Source organism: Aphelocoma coerulescens, chromosome 9, assembly GCF_041296385.1.
Source record: "Aphelocoma coerulescens isolate FSJ_1873_10779 chromosome 9, UR_Acoe_1.0, whole genome shotgun sequence".
In the NCBI taxonomy this organism is placed as follows: domain Eukaryota; kingdom Metazoa; phylum Chordata; class Aves; order Passeriformes; family Corvidae; genus Aphelocoma; species Aphelocoma coerulescens.
This window is the reverse complement of record NC_091023.1, coordinates 5641209-5661421: the sequence shown is the minus strand read 5'-3', so window position 1 is coordinate 5661421 and position 20213 is coordinate 5641209. Positions and strand designations below refer to the sequence as shown.

At 41.8% G+C, this 20213-nt stretch overlaps 1 protein-coding gene across 5 annotated transcripts in view; it reads left to right on the top strand.

Annotated features, from left to right (window-relative positions):
- The window catches only part of GPC1 (glypican 1), a 294023-nt gene that overhangs the window by 66131 nt on the left and 207679 nt on the right, over positions 1-20213 (top strand). For all 5 annotated transcript variants that reach the window (XM_069024113.1, XM_069024114.1, XM_069024112.1 and 2 more), the window contains one exon: positions 18170-18267. The gene's annotated coding sequence lies outside the window, so the exon portion shown is untranslated. The remainder of the gene's footprint in view (positions 1-18169; positions 18268-20213) is intronic.

The following is a 20213-nucleotide window of genomic DNA, read 5'->3' as shown; positions in this document are numbered from 1 at the left end:
CACAGTAGGTGCCTCTTCACCAAGTGCCCTGGTTCACAGGGGTCTGCGTTAATTGCAGCCCCCCTTGCCTAAGGAAGCACTGATATACTCTGTCTGTGGCTGCTTCAGCCAGCCAGCTGCGTTTGTACCAGGGAACCCAGCATGGATCACTTAAACAGAGACCAGAATCCAACCAACAAAGGCCACTGGAAGCCTGAGCTCTGAGTTTCAGGTCTTCGCTTTACTCTTCCCATTGGTAAAGCCCCTCTTCCCATTCCAACCCAAGCTATTCTGATTCCCTACAACTGGGCAAGGTGTGTTACACTCCTACAACAAACTTTTGCAGCTCCAGCATAGGCTTCTCCAGACCTTCAAAAGCTTCCTACCCCCCCTATCCAGTGGGATGGCACACACCAGGAATTGGGCAGGGCCCCCTTGAGTAACAAATTGGCATTTCCCTGAAGGAACAGTATAATGCTCTTCTATCTGTAGGTTACTAGAGAACCAGCTTTATTGCTTGCTACAGGAATGTACATTGGGATAATTAGACTAAGTTACAAAGAAAAGAAACTACAGAGCATGTTATCCCAGTTACTACTGAATAAGAGAGATACTCTCTAACTTCTGCAGCCTTTTACTTGCTCCTGAAGAGGCTAGTTAGCTATTTGAACCTCGCCCAGGCTTAATGTGTCCTGGAGAACTCCTGCTGGAATGTCTTTCCTACTCTTGTTTGAAGTTGGGTCTGTGCTACCCAGACCACAAGATTATTTGCTCTTTTCTATAAAACAGATGGAAAGATCCAGCTTTATTTTCTTGCCCATTCACGATTCTTCTGTTTGGAAAGTTAGGACATCATATGACCTTGAAGATGTTTGGGTCCTTTTGTCTCCTCCCCTAATACTTTGATGAATATGCCTATTCCTATTCTTTTTCTGGATTACATATTACCTTCATCTTTGTGCTCTTTCTTGTTCATTACTGGAGTCTTCAGATACAGTAGCAAAATTTTATAAATCTTGTATCTCAACACTTTATAATTCTGCATGCATTTTAACAAGACAAGTAAAATTTACTACTAGCAATCCTTTGAGTTAAAAAACCCTATTCAAACATGAAGGAATTAAAAAATGGAGATGACACCTCTTCCAATTGTCACAAGATCACACTTAGAGTCACCATAGCGTGGCGTGTACAGGAAAATGTGCTACTTTGGCTGGGAAACAGTGCAACTGCATTATTTTTTGTTCAAATCTGCTGCAATATTAGTCAAGGTCCTCATATTACAAAAAAATTCACTGTGATTAAATGGAATTAGTGGATGATACAGTACTTAATGCAGAGGTAATAATATGATTTCCCTCATTAGTGCAGGACTGCTATAGCTTCTTAATTGATTTTAATCGGCATTTAATTAGAAAATGTGAATCCCCTGTGGCTAGTTCATATTTTACACTATTCCGAGGTAGACTATTATTTTTTTTTCTACAAGTGGCATCCCAATTTCAGGTTAGGAAAAATATGAAATCTTGTATTTGGCCTGTGACTTTTGAGGGTCTCTATGTCACAGACTTGGGCTGTTTATCAGCTCTGAGCCTCTAAAGGTCACTATCACCTGTCTCAGGAGAGAATCCCCTTTTCTGTCTCAGCTTTTCCTCTGGAGTAGAGTTTCCTAGTGCCAAAGTACCCCACAGACTGTTATAAAGCATTTGTCCAAATATTTCTTAGGGAAATAATGCAAGGACTCTGTGTTCAGAACTTGTGGGAAGATGCAGACAGGAGTTTTATCATTTCTGTAAGACTGAAAACACCTGTGAGCCCATATATTGAAAGGGTGGTGACAGGAACTCGGTTTAATCCCATATTGTTTCAGTTCCAGAAAGGATGACTTGAAACAGAGAGCGAGAATATCCTGCTCTTTGAATGAATAGCACAAAGAAATCCCTGTGCTAGCATGATATGAAAGTTTTATTGCATTCTGGATTTTCAACTGTGCTGTATTAAATCACATTATTATTTGGTTTTTCTAGGGCAGTCAAAAATCATTGGTAATGTTGAATTTTTCATTTACACTAGTGCCAAATGATCAGCCTTAGTGCTCCAAGGTCAGTGAATCATTCCCCTCTGGTGGAACATTTCTGCCTTTAAGGCAAATGAAACTTTTTTCTCTCAATCTCAAGTGCAGATAACTTATGGGACAAACTCACTAACAGTTCATGGTGTGTGCCATGGCTGTTGCCCTATGATCCATCAACATACCCAAAATGAAAAGTGATTTCCCTGGAGACTCAGGGTAGAGCTGCTCACAGCTTTTTTTTTTGTGTACCTGAATTTGAGTAGATTCTCTATTAAGCATCCAGATGAAGCAGAGTCTCTCTACCCAGCCATGTTGTGACTTGCTAAGAAGGAAAAAGATCCCTAGAGTCTGATCCAAAACTGGGTTTAATATATGGAGATCCTGATTCCAAGGGCATTCAGAATAGTAACCATTCCCACCACTGGAACAACGTGAGTTCATGCTGAAACAAAATTGCATTTAAACAAAATGATCTCTGAAAACATTAATCCTAATAGTCCATTTTGTAATGGAAACCTACAGGGCTATTGCCTGAATTGTGGTTTTGCTGTGAGTTGATGTACAGTGTAGACTTAACAGTCATTTGCCTTGTACAGCAAAGGAGAAGGCAGGTGTGGCTGGCCTTAAACCCTGCTTACAACATCACATCCAAACAAAAGCATCTGACCCTTTGGTTTCTGGCTTTATGTGGCACAGAAGTGTAACCACAGAGATTTTTCAGTGAAATTCACTCATTTTGTCTTTCTTTTAATATTGCTGCTCTGAGATTGCTGGTATATGGAAACTTGAGTAATTATATCTGTCTGCACAGTGTATTTAGCCTTACAACACAATATTCCTTTCTTTGCTCTATGTCATTTTTTATTGCCTGTGTTCTGAAGCCTTTGAATTTAGCTCAGACTGTAAGGTTGAAGGCTGTTGATTTCTGAAAGGTAAAAATGAACAAACAAAACCTCCTCCAAAGCTCACTAAATCAACATATTTGTTTCCAAACTGGAACCAACAAAAATGTTGCTGAAGAGACCTGTTTGAATCTGCTTCATATCCTTGTTTTCTGCTGCATGCCAATCCTGCTTTTCCCCTTTTAATTTCTTTTTTAACAGTGTGTCTTTGTTGCTTCTTTTCCCACCTGCTATTGCATTTTTTGTCTGCCTTCTGTATTTGTCTCCTGTAACGTCTTCAAGTTTCTCTCCTGAGCCAGCTTCCATCCTGAAGATAGTATTTTTTGAGAAAATGTCTTCCAGTGGATTATCATCAGACCGGGTTCTTAGATGCCCTGTAGAGGTGGAAATCAGACATCCTGCATGGTGAGCAGGATTGACCAGAAACTGTATTCTTTTTCTACTAGCATTTGAGTTTTGTACTACCCCACTTAGGCTGGCAGGAATAATTCCAGCGAAAGGCATGACATGAAGTGTAGTTGGATTTCAGGTTGGTTTAGGAAGGTAATCCTACAGATCCACTCCAGCTCCAGGTTGGTTGTTTTGGACTTTCAGAGAGAGCAGAACACCATTTTGAGTCCATCTCTGTGGTGCTTCAATGAGCAAGGTGCCCGAATCTGAGGTCATGTAATCTGCAGTTGTCATTGTTGGTGTCTGCACGAGCAGTGTTCATTTTGTATCTGCATTACCAGTTGTGTGTGGACATCTTAGGCATTTGAAAGCACTTAGCACTGGTCTAATTATGCTGTTACTGGGGGCAGTGCTAGAACTGCTGTTGACTGCACTGGAAAGAAGTCTGACAAATGCAAGTGGTTTTGAAAAGCCCAGTGAAGTGTTCTGCAGTTGTCCTGCTCTTCTGGAGGATGTTAAGAGCACTCCCTAATGGCCCTTTCAGGCCTCTCCTGCAGTGACAGCCACTGCTGTTGCCAAAGCCAAGGTGGAGAGTGAGCATTGCACAGGAGCTGCACTACATGACCTAGCCCTGCTCACACAGAGATTCTACTCAACATGAGACCTTTCAGATTTACTTTTAAAAGTGCTTATAAACGTTGTTTGGGAGCGCTTGTGTCCAAGGGGAAGTTAGAGTCACACATCAGTTCTGTGTTGCTCTGCAGCAAAGACAACAGGCATGAGAAGCACATGGCAAGTCGAATAAAAATGCAGTGCTTGAATCTGCTCTTGAGACAAACTTGTGAAGTGGCTGCTCTCCGTGTTTCTTAACAGTGAGGATCTCTTACTAGCCCAAAGTGGAAAAATGCATTATGTTTGTATGTAATAAAATGTGTATGTCTTTGAAAAATCTATTTATAGGCCTTGTCGATGGCAGCCGTTCAGCCCACTGCCTCACTGCTACCTGCCAATTTTCTCTTTATGCTTCTATTAACTAGAGCTTTGGGATTCACAGTTTATTCTAACTCATTCTAAAGGATAGTAAGCCAAAGTCTCTTGTGTACTCAGTACTTATGAGATACACTGAAGCACTGGAATCAAACTCCTTATGAAAAGGGAATTTTTAAAAAATTTATTTCTCTATACTTCTGGATGATTTTTGCAGTGATACATTGTGAGTATCAGGATCAAGACTGGTGTCAGAACAGAATGTGTCAGTAAAAATAAAGTTCTGCAATCTGCATTGTTGTAAAGAATTTTGACCCTGATCATCTATGTCTAATTTCCTGGTCTCAGGAATATTCTCTAGTCTTTTAGATAGGGGCTAAGTGAAGGCTTCTGACACTTTTACTGAGGCAAGCTTTATATATTTGAGATGTGATTCCCTTAAAGGTGTTACAGACACTGACGGGAAGTCTGTAAGCGAGTTCAGCACACTCAAGGCAGGCAGAAAAAGTTCATGTGGGTCAGGAAAAACTTTACTCTTGAAATATCCTTTTCCTTTATGTGTCTCAGTAGCAAGTGCTGTTGCCTGCTCTGTATGTGAGAGGGTAGAGATGAGTGCATATTTGTAATATTTAGTTGATCCATTTCAACAAACTTGGCTTCATTTCCTCCACACGGACAGTAAGTCCAAGGTAGATGTATTTAGCAAGAGGCATCCTACTTAAGTTAAAATTAAAAGCTATAAAAAGAGCTAATGCTTTGAGTTAGGAAGACAAAACAATCCTTTATTTTCCCAATGTGGCTGAAGCATGGCAGAAATGAAGGCTCAGTACGAATGAGTTAATAACAAGATCTAGTGGCTTGCCATGTTCTCAGAGCTGTTTAAGGGTACTGAAGGAGAAAATACAGTCTCAGGTCATATCATGATAATAATAGGTGCACTATGCACTAGTGTCCAAGGGAATTGTGCTGTTTGTGCCAGGACTGAATTGAAGACTTCATGGTTGGTTTTTTTCAGATAAATGCAGTAACAGAAGACTGTCGGAAAATTATCAGAAAAATTATCAGTGGTTATCAAGACTACAAGCGCTTCTGTCCTGATTGTATTACCCTTGGGCAGCCAAGAAAGCTATAAAAGAAAACAAATTGTCTTCTGTAGCAAACCAACTGCTTTAATTTCTGCTTTCATTTAGAGGTGGATATTGGAAAAATATTAAATGTTTCTAAGCTGTAAAAAACCACCACTTCAGTTAACCCCAAAGGAAGAGCAAGAACAATAGGTGCAAATGCAGTGGACTCAAAGAGAGAAATTAAATTGAGGTCCTGGAAAAATAAACACAGATCAGGGAATCCTCTCACTGATCAGTGCCAAGAAATCACAGATGCATAAAATGCTCAAATACTCCTTTTATCCCCTTCCCTCCTTTTTAACCTGAATTTTAGAAGTTCTATGTATGAGATTATTTTTCTTTTTTCTCCATACTGAGGGTTTTTGTGGAAGTGCAGTAAAAATATGGAAAGGAAATAGAGAGTCTGCTGAGGACAAGTGACCTAATTTATGGCTTTATGTCCCAAGTCTCACCAGAATGGCCAAGGATAACAGCAGCTAGCTTGCTCACAGTCAGTAATTATGAGAAAGCTTGGCAGGGAGACCTGAACCTTTTTATTAGACTAAGTAATATAGCTGTGGAGAAAAGGAAAATACCTGGAGTAAATAAGAGCTTCTACAACTTCATTAAAAATGCATGGTTTAGACTGTTGGAAGATGCATGTCTTCCTGACAAGACTGTGTTGGTTACCATGCAAACCTTCCAGATGCCATTTATGTATGCACAGCAGCTTTGGATAATTTATTTGTTCGTGTTCCAGGATGCAGGGCTTTGAATGGACATGACTTCCAGAAGTTACCTGATAATTTTGGGGGACAAATGGCGAACTCTGAGACAATTTGGAGTGGCTTTGCCTGAGTCACTGGAATTGTTTCTGTGTATGCTGGTTGAGAAGCTGGCCAATACACAGATTTGGGGGAGAAAGAAGGAAAAGGTGGAAATGTGAGTGAAGTTGCTCTGAAAATGAGTAGTTAAAAAATATCAAGAAAATTATCTGAGGGGAGGGGAAACAGAGAAGGCAATGTGACCTTTTCAGTGCAAAAGAAAGCTCTGAATCCACACTGAAAAAACAAATGGCAAGGTCATTAGATTGACAATGAATAATAGAGCAGCTAAGAAAGGCAATTGTGTGCTTCCATTCTTAAGAAAGCCATTTCTTCTGGCAACCAACCATCCCAACCAGAGACTGGAGTCTTATTAGAGTAGGAAATGAGTTGTTCTGCTGACTTCACGCATGTAGTGAATTGGCTGCAGAACTTCTACAACAAAGTTCTTTTAAAATAAGTAGCAAATTACAGATGAGATTTGTTAATATGCCTCACGGCACTCAGCTGTGCTAATACATACCAGAATGCACACAACATATGGAGCCTAGGTATAGATTGAGACATGTTAAATTTGACTCTCAAATTAGATTGATTATGTTAGTGTTAGACAAATATTATCTGAAGGGACACAAACACAGCAGTTGTCAAAACAGAGCACCAAGCAGAAAGACGGATGTGGTATGCCCAGGCTTAGCTGGTTCCTGTACTGAACTTTATCAGGAACTGAAGCTGCGCTGATTTCTCACTTGTGTGAAGTGATTGCTCTGTGTGATGGCAGCAAAGTCCCAAAGATCTGATTGCAAAGATTAGTGAAAGGCTCGCTGTTACTAAACCGCTGTCATTCTTCCTCCATTCTCCACAAGCACGAAGGAAGTGTGTTTTGAGGTATAATAAGAAGAGACAATTAAAACTTCTGTTTCCCGTGCAGGGAGAGTACAGGATATGCCATAACTCTTGGTGTATCAGGTTCATGTGAGGCGATCCACCCAGAAAGGCAGAACGCCTGCTGAGAGAACTAACAAAAGACCATTCACTGACAAAGCACCAGCAATTAATCCTGGAGTTATACAGGGTTGTAGGCTAGTTAGAGGCCTGGTGTAAATGAGCATAGTCTAATGGTACCCTAATTTACACACAGGTCCTATGGCATTTAAAGCTATTTACAGTATAAGCATTAGTTTTTATAATTTGTCCAGTCAGAGGAGAGATTCTCTTCTATATTGCAGCGTGTTAAGTGCTGGTTTCAGCATGGGCTGGTTTCAGCATTTGCCGGGAGAAAAACAGTCAGGTCAGCTTTTCTGGCTGGAAACTGTTGTTCTATTGAAAGTAATTGCAGTTTTCATGATAAAAATGTTGCATGTATTATATTAAATGTATTCCTATACTCTTGTATTGAGCAATGGTGTAATTAAGGGATATACCAGGGATTCCCACTGTAGAAACCAACCACCTATTCTGAAGACTTTAATATAGCTGTAAAAGCTGATTATATGTTGGAGTGTGAGTGTAGAGATCTTGGAGAAAGAGCTCTTTATCGCACATAAAAGACATCTCTGTATAATGGCTTATAAACATCTTCCCTCAAAACCTGACAATATTGAAGGGAGATGATGAAGAGCTACTCAAAAATCCATTTAACTGATAAGCTGAATGCTCCTAATAAGCCAGTTTCAGGCATCGCAGTGAAATAAGTGAAAACAGTCTGAAGCAAGAGTCTCAGCCATAAGAAATCCTGCCCTTGCAGGACAGTTTCTACCCAGAGTGTGTTCTTTAGAATTCGTGTCATGTTGACAATGTCAGCCCCCTCAACTGGCACCCGCTGCCAGTCTCTCAGTGCCAGGTACAGTAGGAGTAGGTGCTGTGTACCAGAGACTCCAGGGCAGCTGATCCCATCAATCACTGAGAGGTTGTTCTTAAAAATGGCAGAACTCTATTTAATTTCTGGACAGGAGCAGCACCCACCTCCTGTGGGACAAGCACGTGGCCCAACAGGCCATAATGCTGAGGGTCTGTCTCTGCCTGAGTTTCTCCAGACTGGAAGTTGTTCTTTGCCTATCACACAGCAACCTCATTGCTTTTCAGTGTATTCTTCAGAGATTTTTGGCAGTAGTTTATTCAGTAACTAAAATTTTCTGCTTACCAATTCAGTTTCAGAATAGGAATAGAAAACCAAACAGAGGGTACAGATGGGAACAGCAGCTGAACAGGGCAGGGTGAACCTCAAGTGAGTGACAGTTCCTAAGCAAAATGCTCTACATTTCTTAAACTCTTGGATTTTTGCTATTCTAGCACAGCCTGTCTAGAAATAGCACTGCCTGGGATCAGCTCTCCTTGCAGCAGTGGGTGATGTGGCAGAGAGCAGCACTTGTGCAGTGAGGGGCAGTGTGAGCACTGTGCACAGAGAGCTGTGCAGCCCATCCCCATGAGTGCAGGCACCTTGGGTGTGAGCCCAGGGAGCCCTGGAACCTGCAAGATAAGAGCAGTTTTCATGTGCCATAACCAGACTTTGTTTTCAAAATAAGGGGCTCTGGCCATAAGGCTGAGCTCTGTGCTCATCTGAGTCTGAAACTGCCTGTTACTCTCCAGTCCTACATCATCCTCTTCTTGCTTCTGCCTCTTTAAGGACAGACCTTCAGGCCATAATTTGCATATATGGCTGATGTAATTATGCATGTAAATTAGACATGCTCTTTTAATTTCATCACTTATTTGACTACCCCATTAAAGAGATATAAGGGCACCTCTGGTCAGTGAAGGTGACTTAAAACTAGGTTGTTTCACACCAGGTGAGTACACTTTGTTTCATCTGGGTCCTGACCATCAGAAACATCTTAAACCATTCAAGGTTTGTTCTCACCTCACGTCTGATGGGTCCCTTAGGGCCATTATATTTATATATACAAGTATATATTCATGTCCATATCTATATATAACCTCATTTTTAATCTAAGTTCACTTAGATAAAATAAAGGATTTCAAAAATTTAGAAAAGAAAGGAAAGGACAAGTTTCTTTCTTGTGAGAAGAACTGAGTCTTCCTTGAAGACTGAGCACTTTGACAATTTTCTGCAGCAGTTATCTTCAACACCAGATTTTGGCAGAACAGGATTGAATTAGGGCCTGAGGGTAAAAATTCTGTTTCGGGAGTGTGTTGGAAGAAGGAGTCTGCCAGCACAAGGACAGAGACAGTATCTCCAGTGTAAAACTTTGGGAACAGAAGGGGTAAGGTCAGAAGAAGGGGGCATGGTGGGAGACTTGACTGGTGAGGGAGTAGCAGACAGAAAGCCTTGGCCAAAGCCCCCTTTGCAGTCCATGGCAGAGCCAGTCTGGGGCCAAGACACCTCAGTACAGGTGAGGGAGGCTGCAGGCAGAGCTGTGCACTTCACTCCCCTGGTGGGAAAGCACACCCTGTATGGGCTGAGGGTAAGGTGGATTTCTCTGATCCTAGCCCAGTATTTCAACAAAATCCTTCCCCATCCCCATACGTTTTTTTTACACATGACTTTATTTTACCCTATCTATGGGATGAGAATGTTGGCAGTAAGTGCCAATGAGCACTTTCTTCCTTGTGGTTGAAGACCACACAATCAAAAACAGGACCAGGGATGTTGGTGTTATGCACAAGCTTAACTTAATCCACCCCTGAACTTCAGCTACTTGCATTGTGCCTTTTTTGTTTGTTTTAAATCACTGTGACAATTACATTACTGTTGAGGCTGGCAACATTTTATTTAATGAAGAGCAGTCACTTAATTCATTCTCAGTTTCTAGAGCACATATCTGTGACGGGGTAAGAGCTGGTTACAAACAGCATCATTGAGAGTGAGCAGCCCAACTCCTTCCACCCAGCACAGCAAAGTTCAAACTTACAGAAAGCCTGGAGCAAACTCCAGAAGAGGTAAATGTCTGGTTGGGTGGAATTGCCTATAAATGTCAGGGGGAATGGCACCCTGCAGCACAGTGTGGTGCTCCAGGACAAATCCTGTGTGCAGACAGTGGAAAGGGAAGAAGGCGAGAGAACAACTGATAGTTTCAAGTAACTGAGGGAGTTTTTGGAAAAAGAATAGTTTTTTTAAAGTAAATTAAATATGAGCATTTCCATGTCAATAGATGGAGTGTAAGAAAATAAGGTGCTGCTTTACCCCGGTGTCTTATCAAGCCAGGGTAAGCATCTTGCTTTGAGGACATGCACTGGGTGAACTGTGGATTCTGTCTAGTTCTTCAGGGCCTGTGACTGCTGCCGCCAGTAAGCTGGACTGCAGGAGCTGCATGTCTGCTGAGCAAACTGCAGGAGAATGAACAAGTATTAACCTTTCTCTCAGGGGTCAGAGTGCAATCAAAATACCCTTCCACAGAAAGTAACAGAATGAGATTAATTTTACATGCTACAGCTATGATTGTCCAAGTCTTATGGGTAAGGCAGTATAAATCCAGGCAGACAGGGTTTCATTAATTGAGGGAATTTCCAGGCTAATTTCTAGGTGTTCAGGGACCTGACCTATTTCAATTTGAATAATAGCTGATGACAGAGTTTGATATGCACCAGCCTTCTATTTAAACAGAGGGGAGAGAATTGTTTTGGGTTGGGGCTTCTTAATTAGTATTCCACAACTATGGCATCGTTTTGCTAAATGCAGCTAGCACGTCAGATTTAAACTTAAAGGAAAATCAGTGCATTTAACTTTGCTCTATGTAAAAGATTTTTTTAAAAAAGCCAAATAGCAAAACTAAAACACAATCTTGCGCTACACCTGGTTATTGATTTAGGTTTTAATCTGAAATAGAGGGAAAAACTAAACCAAAAAAACTCTCAGATACTCTTTAAACTCTTCTTTTGATAATTAGACTCTAATTTCAAGTTTTGTTTAGTTAACGGACAACTATGTTGGCCATTAACTTTATCTAAAGTGGTACTAATTAATGCTAAATTACACTTCCTAAGGTACTACATGTTATACCCACCTGACTACCACCAGTCACTCACCATTCACTGTGTCAGGAAGAGGGAAACAATAAAAGAGAGGATGACCAGAAGCCAGGGAAGACAATTCTATTATCAGCTCTGGTCTTCCAATTATTTACTGTAACTTGAAGTTACTTGCTGAGTTGTAAACTTTCAGCTATAATTTTTAACTGTAGGGTTTTTAGCCTATTTAGAAAGAAATAATCTCTAAACCTCTGAGGAATCAGTTAATATTTAATGCTCTTTTACTCTGACGTCAAAATTTCATGAGTAGGTAAAAAAGGTGTTTAGCTCACAAATTCCTTGAAGCACAGCACAGTATGGACTACACACCTCTAATACTAGGTTAATTCAGCTGTTTTCAATGTCAATTTTAAGTTAATACAAAACATTATACTTGCCTAAGGTAACAGTGGTACTGAGCAGCTGCCTCCTGGTAACTGTTGTTTGTATTCCATTAGGGTCCTGAGTGCCTGACAAAGATACTTCTGGTCCTGCACGCTGTGCAAATACTTAGAAGAGGAAAGACCCCATCTCTGGGATGTTTGCAGTCTCCTAGATGTAATCAAAAGGCAATCCACTGATTTTGTAGATTGCTGTAATAAGCTTTAAGTAGAGCAGGGTGCTTTAAATGTGTAGTCTCCCACTTAAAACCAGGTTTAACCTGGAGTAGGGTACTGCCTGGCAGAGCCAGATATCCATTAAATCACTTAGATTGCCTGCTGATTGGTTTCCATCCATTTACATTTCTCTGCTCTGACTTCTCCTGGCTGTAGGGGGAATACAATATTTCTCACTGCCTGGCCCAAAATTTTGGTATAAATACTCCTGAGAGTCTGGGATTCAGTGTGCAGCAAGGTTGAGAAGTAAACTTGTGCTAACAGCAATCTGACCCCTAACAATAAGAGCAGTAGTAAAATGAGGCAGCCCCAAATGTCACCATCAGATTAATGACAGATATGCACTAGACAACCCAGGGGATATTGGTTCCTGAGAATAACTCCTGTTCTCTGTGCCATCCTCTCAGAAACTGAGCACAGACTGTTGAGCACAGACATCTGTGAATGGCATTCCTCCATGTCGGGGTGAAGCGTGCGCACTCACGCCCCGTTCTCACAGACTGCGTCACACATGGTACCTGTGGCTGGGAAATGCTGGTTCTGTGATGCTCAGTACTTCCCACAGTTCTTCCCAAGATATATTGTCTTGGAATTTGTGAAATATTAAGTTTATAAAGAATAGTGACTTCTTGTTCAAGAAATAGCATTAAGCTCTCCCGTGTCATTTTATTGGTGTTCATTCTCATGAAGGCTAATAATCTTGTTTAGTTCCTTGTCTCTGCTGTGAAGTACATTTGCAGCTTCTTTAATCTTTTCAGGATAAGCAAGCCAGCCAGAGGCTAAATACTTACTGACAGCTGCTAGGTACTGTCTTGTCCTATTAGATGTGTTAATCAAATTTTGTAACAGTATAGAAACATCGGCATTAGCAGAGCAAGGTAGCTTTGTCTTTTTTTCACCAGATTCATCCAGAACGGTGTATTCTGCACATTTTTTCTACACAGTTTCTCAGAATCACAGTGTGAGTTGGAAGGGACCTTAAAGATCATCTACTTCCAAGCCCTCTGCATGGGCAGGGACCCTTCCACTGTACCAGCTTACTCAGAGCCCCATCCATCCCTGCTCCCACCAGTGCTCTTGGGCTTCTGGTGTCCTCTGGGTCCCCAAGCCGTCCCCAAACTGACTGTGATTCCTGCAGTGCAGGAGTGGGACCCAGAGTGGCTCCATGTGCAAAAGGAGTGAGAATGACATATCCCTTTATTCATGCAGCATCTCCCAATACAGTAAGTGTAAAATTAGATTTTGGATGTAGGACACAGCAGAGATTAATATTATGGGTTCTGGCCAGAAAAATGTACTCTAGGCAGATGTGGTCTAATGGGTTTAGTAGAAGCAAGCTGTGCATGTGTAGGTATATCACCAGGCCAAGTCCCTCGTGCTGTAACTGCTGCTTTCAAAAGCTAATGAGACAAAAATGTTAATTTAATGACCCATCTCCAGGAGTTCTCACAGAGCTCCCTCTCCCTTGGGATTTGAGAGTGAATTGAGATTTAAGGTCAGGCTGCTGTGGAAGCCTTATGTGTTGGACTGGAGTAGAGAAGAACAAAGCCATTGCTTGCAGTGGGTGGCTACTATTTATGTGCAGTGACTAAAATAGGTCCTCTTTGCATTTGTCCTGGTGTCCCCAGGCAGGTAGAGCACAAAGAGCCTGGGCCTTGAGCTGTCTCCATGGTCAGATTCCTGTGCACAGAGGGAGCTGCCCCAAGGGGTCCCCCAGCCCTGTGCCTGACAGCCCAGTGGGGGCTTGGGGCCACAAACCTTTCCTGACACACTAATGAGCCTTCAGTTGGTCAGCAAAACTGATCTGCTGCTGTCTCTGCCTGGTTCCTCCCTACCATCACATTCAGTCAGATTTTCTCAGACCCACTGGCCTTCCTTGAAGTCCTCCTCTTCCTCCCAATAATAGATATCTGTTGCTTTAGCTTTAGCAAATAAGTACAAGCCTAATGGTTATCAAATAATCCCAGCAAAACTGAGATTCCTCTGAGTACTGGGTCTAAACTAGTCATATTTCTATATGATCACAGAAAGGAGTAAAACCAAAAGACCTGTTTATTGCTATTTCATCTCAAGGAATGCTGAACGTGAAATCAGATTTCAGGGAGAAAACCTGGTCACTGCCACTTTTCCACTGTCACTTGTCAATTCTGAGCTCTTCCTGCAGCATCTCTGTGCCTCGCTGTGTCAGTTTTGCTGTGCTCCTTGTCAGCTTCACAATAAGGAGCAATGGGAAAAAATTGGCAACTGGCACATGGGAATCAGAGGTGGAATAAATTGATAAGGAGTGGTTAGAGAGGCATGAAGGCCTTGGAGCTCAAGAATACTGAAAATCCAGCAAGGAATTACAGATGTATTTTAGGCATGCAGTTAAAAACCACACGAGACATCAGGAATGGTTCTGAACTCTAGAACAGAAGGTGAAGAATCTGTAAACATTGCCAAAAAAAGGTAAAATATAAGAGATGGTGCTAAACTCCAGCAAAAGGAAGCCATAAGAGGCAGAAATAATGGTAATCAAACTGAAAAACAGATTGCAAGTTTTTGGTCTTCTGCTCTGGTTAGTACTGAAGCAGGAGCTTTGGGATGCCAGGAAGTTTTGCAGAAGAACTGCTGCGTGTCTGTGTGATTCCAGAGGCATGGACAAAATTTTGGGAAGCCAATGGGTTTTGAGTGCACAGTTTAAGCACATACTAAGCTCATACTCACTAGAACTGTTCTGAAAGCTTGGTAGGCAACCTCTGCTGCACCCTTGTCTTGTGGGGATCAGCTGCTGTCATGGCATTGCTCCTAGGAAAAGGAGAGGTTTGGTGTGCACACTAAAAGGGGAAAAAGGATTTAAAGACCTCCAACTACCCAAAAAGCAATAGGCATAGGTTTCAGAACAAAAAAATCTCATGCACTTGACAAGACAGTCATGGTAATTCAGTGTGTTCACTGTATGAAGAGGAACATTTGGGGGCAGAAGGAATTCTGTAGCCTGCCATCCTACACAGCTCTGGCCACTGCACTGGAAGATTCTGGCACTGATCTCCCAGCATCTGTTGGAACCAATGTATTTTTAGTTGTATGTCTGCTGGGGATTCTAAGACTTCAAGAAATGGAAATTTTAACACATCCCTGAATGGGCTGCTCTCATATCTACTTCCCTGGTGGTTAAAAAAAGAAGAATCTTATCTCATCTGAATTGCTGCCATTTAGAGGGTTTTTTTACACCTGTATCTCTCAGGTAATGAAGATCCTTCTCTGCTTTGAGGAATTCCCTCTCCACACACACACTCACTCTTTAACAGCCTTGGGGATATATATAATGGTTGCTCCATGCTTCTCACTGTAGGATTCTTTTCTTACCAATTGCTTATCATTTTGCCAAAGTGGAACCATTAGGTTCATTTTCCAGTCAGGGTTATTTTCATTCCAAAGTAAGGAAACACTTGTAGTGGTTTTTGTTTTTTGTTTTGTTTTTCTTGTAAGTTTCAGCCAAAATGATCCAGTTTGTGCAAGAATAAGGAGAGGGAAGCACAACTTTTGGGTTGTTTTTACCAGTTAAAAAAAAAAAAAAAAAAAGGCAGCCTGGATGAGCATTTGGTATCTTTGTTGTGGAAATACATTCTGTGATGCTTTGAAGTGTTCTGATACCATCTTGCCACTTAAAAAAAAAACCAATAAAAATTAAGTGTTCTATATTCATAGCTGGGCTTGGTGAAAGTACAGTGAACAAGGCAGCGTTTAGGGCCTTGCTTGGAAGAGCAGTGCTAAAGCAGAATGTTGAATAATGCCCCCATGAGTGTGCCCTGGTATGCCCTGTCCATTTTATGCCCCAGCTGAAGGAGGTGATGAATACACCCAAGCATACACAGCTGAAGGCTATGGCAGAATGCACTGCAGAACTTCAAGGTATAACCATTCCAGCATTCTCAGTGTCTCCATTTGGCCCTTGAAACAGTCTTGTTCTCATGTTGTATTTTGAATGCAACGAGCCACAGGTTCGCTTCATTTAGTCTGTCAGGGTCAGGCAGGTTTCCAGCCTCTGAGCCAGAGCTGTAGCTCTTCTGCATCCCCCTTTGGTCTTGCCAGCATCCTTTCTCTGAAGGAGGCCATGGAGTTCCAGTAATGCTCATACAAATAGTTGCTCTGTAATTGCCATCATTCCCGTGGTATGTTTTATTGGCACACATCAAGTGTGTCTGAGGCCCGCTCTCGATGCCAAGGGCTTTTTAAGATGTACTGAGCACCTCTCTGCCTCTCTGAGTTCAGCTGGCGTTGACAGCTCCAAATACCTTGCAAGAGTAAGCACTTGGCATACAGGGCAAGTGAGACAATCAGCATTTTATGCATGTCAGGATGTGATCATGCTTGTTTTAATCCACTCCCCAGTAAGCTTCCTTACAGAAAAACAGCTCTTGCACTTAATAAAGCCTGTGCCATCAACCAAACAGCAGCAGCAAGTGTAATTACAGACTGTTTATGAGAAGGCTTTTGCATGAGAGGGTCATCTTTTGCTTTAGCCATGTTTGTAGCCTATTAAATTTTAGATGACTCAAGTAAGATTTTCTTTCTTGTTTATGTAAAAATGTGCCCCATCTTTTCATGCAGGTAATTGCATTATCTAAACACATGGGCTCTTCACACGTTTTGTTAGAGAGGCACTCCTGATGCCAGGTCGGTGTCCCAGTCTGTCTGTGCATGGAACAGATTTTTATGACAGTGCATCATACTGACCATGGGCTGAGCATTACAGGATTTTGGAATACTGTAATATGGTGTTTCCCACCATAAGGAAGGGGAACAAGGGTTGAGGTTTCTGTTTATGGCGCTTTCACCCATTTTCTGCTGACAAAACACGTGTGGTATTGATAGAAGAGGAGGAAAGGAATGACTGTCTGAAGTGAAAATGTGAGGAGACAGAACTATTCAATCCCAAATCATATAATCTGTCCCTAAAACAAGCATTTTAGGTTGGAACACCACACAAAAGTGCTCCACTGATGTTCCACACACCAAGTCTTTCCATGTTAGCAACAGACCCCTGTGATCAGTGAAAAATAAATACATTTTTCAGTTTAGTTCTCCTTGGCACCAGAGAATCATTTGTATCACCCCCCCCCCCATGGCAAGGCTGTGCTAGCAACCCTGGCTGTGCGTAGAGAGCATTTTGTTATTTATCGCCCTAAAGTGTGTTCTTCTCTGGAGAACTGCTGCTTTTAATGATAGATTTTTGGTGATGTGAATGTAAAATACATCACAGTTTTGGGTATCTTTTTAATTTTATGGATGGCACAGCTTAAAACCAGGTACATCAAATAAAATAACTACTGCTGAGAGTGAATAAAAGTTGGCAGGTATGGCAGTTGAAAATAACCCTATTTTCACCCTAAATATAGCCTGGTTTAATTGAAATCTAGTGGTAGCTATGAGACAGCTGCTATATCAAAGACCAGTGACAGCCTCTGAGGTTAAAAGAATACAGGCTGCCTGTGTCTCTGCTGAGATAAAGTGGCATCACAGAGAGCAGAGCAGCAGTTAGATTGATGAAAAGTTAAGTTTTTAAAGCACTGATTTGTAAAGTCCTTATGCAGTTTTATTTATAGTTTGTTTGTCTCTGTCCTCCTAATAAAACAGGTTTCATTCTGAAACCAGAAATGTGATGCAGATCCCCAGCTGATGTTAACTGATTTAGCTCAGCTGGGAAGGAAGCCACGGATACAGCAGGTCAGTCAGGTGTCCCCCTGAAATTCTGCCAGTGTAGGAGCAATAGTGATAGAATTTTGACTTTTTTTCATGAGAGGGTTTCTTAGAAATGGGTATTTCAGCTTCATGAGGTCAGCCTAAAACCACCACATGGTTTAGGGGAGAAGGGTACATTAAGGCACAATCTGATGCTTCCATATCATTAAGTACGTGATCTAACAGTGATGATGTTGGTACTCCACTCTAACAGCACCATGTACAGAAAGACCAGCAACTTAATTCTAGGAAGGAGTTGTCTCCATTGTCACAGGTGAAAAGTGGACATTTGTTATTATCCCCCTGCTTTCAATATTCTCTAATTAACAAGCACTTCATGTAATTCCTATGCTTTCTGGTTATTATTTTTTTACAGTCTAAACCCCAATCTCTCAGACTTATCCTCCCTCGTAGCTATTGATATTCTTTTTAGTCGCTAGTACTTAATTAATATTTGCCATGTTCTTACTAAGGTAAGTCCATACTTTCTCATTATATGAAATTAAAAGTAGATGAGCTTAGTTCCCAAATAAGAGAAGCTTTAGAAAGATATAGAGCACCCTCACATATGGATTTTTCTTTTGATTTTGATTCTCAGGAGAGCCCTTAAGACCTTCTATCAACCCTGTCAATCAAATAAATTGATGAATCATTCAGAGCTAAGGCTACAAGCAGTCCTGCATAGCAAGTTCTGAGGTGAGTTCCTGACTTTCTTGATTACTGCATGCAGACAAAACCTCTTCATGGCTGTGGGTCACTGCTGATGGAATTCAAAACAAGGGAAATTAAAGCTCATCCACCTCAGCTTTTGTGATTGCTCTTAGGAATATGTGAGTTCAGTTCCCCTTCTGAGCCTCGTGCTCCCAGGACTGGCAGGACCAGGAGGAGCATTAGAAAGGCAAAACAATCTGCCCAAACAGGAAGAAAAGCATCCTAAAGCAGCCCCTCTAGCTGAGTACAGGACAAAACCAGCAGGCAGGGAAAGCAGGGAGATTATGGAGTGTGGGAGAAGAGAAAGGTTACGTACGGTGTTACTGGAGGGTTTGCACAGACGTGCTGAGAGGTTTCACCAGGATGGATGAGTGAAGTGTTCTTATGAACTTTCCTGGGTAGCTGTAACCTGTGTTGTTTGTTGGCATCATTATATGTATGTGGTACAAAAAAATATCAAACTGGAAAGGGAACCACACCAAAGACATTAACAAACCTCAGAGGGTTTTTGTACCTGTTACTGCCCAAAATATTCCTAAGTATCACATGACACAGCACACTTCTCTGGACTGCCCTGAGAGTGAAGACTGCACAGCCATTAACAGGAGGCTCCTGGCACACTGCAGGACAGGACAAAGGGTAGGAGTCTGTCCTCAGCATCCCTCTCCAGGCATACAGAAGCCCTGGAGCTAAGCTGCTTGGTCCTGGGAATGATGTGCTGCTCTGGAGGCATCTAAGTGCACAAAGAGCCTCTCTGGGAGGCTGAATCCTTAATGCTGTTCTTCGTGCAGCTGTAATTTGAAATGGTTTCAGATAACCACATTAGTAAATTGAGTCTGCAAAGTGCATGTGAGAGAGGGGCAGAGCACAGGGCTGGCTTTGGCATTGGCTACTAGTGAAGAGCATACAACAGTGCTTCCACATGGACCCTCTGAGCTTCCAGCACTCTGTGCCTCAGGATCTCTCCAGCCAAGAGTTGTATCTGGGATAAACAGCAGTGTGACATTCCCACTAATGTTAAGGAGAGTTTGAGCCAAGAGGTTCCAGTCATCCCTACTGAGCTGACAAAAATAATTTTGTGGTTTTACCTCTGCATTTGGCTATCTCAAATTTTGTTTTTCATATACAAAAGCAGCAACTAAAAGAATCGCATCAAAACTTTCAAATCCACATGAACAGAACACTTAATCAAGCCCCATAAATGGAGAATAAGAGGACTTTCTCTGGCAGGCTATGCTGCATCTCTTGAAGAATGAAGAGTACATTCATTATGCTTCTTTTTGGAAGGGAAGGATTTTCATCTCCTTTTCAATAGATAGCTTTGAACAGTTCATTTCACAAAACATTAAGAAGGAAAGATTTGGGGAAAATTGTATTTCTCTGCCTTAAAATTGAATTATGGGCAGGGTGTTTGCCAGCTCATTTTTCTTGTTTGTGTGAAACAGACATTTGTGAGTTGTGGAAAATGAGCAATGGGAGGAGGGAGGAAATTGTCCAAGCCTACATAAGAAGGTTAGATAGTATAGTGGTATAATTTATAAGGATTTACAGACACTGCTGTGCTTCCATACCCAAGAAGGCCATTGTGGACACACTGCACGGTGTTTTTGCCTTGTGACCCATCAAATCAATGGCAGCCATTGATGGGTCAGCTTTTGTCTGCCTTGAGGTCATGGGAGCAGCTATTAAATGAACAGCTCTAAATTCTGATACTGGCATTGGTAATTGAACCTGAGCTATCAGGCTGATGCCAGTCACACAGGTGTTGGAGCCTGCAGTGTGTCTGAGGACAGGGTGTCACACTGCAAGGCAGGTTACAAGTTCATTACAGCCAAGTACTTCATGAGCTTCTTACGTCAAGTGAGTCAGGAGGGAGTCTCCTGTTCCCACCAGGCTGGAGTTAGGAAGGACAGGCAGTCAGAGATTTCAAA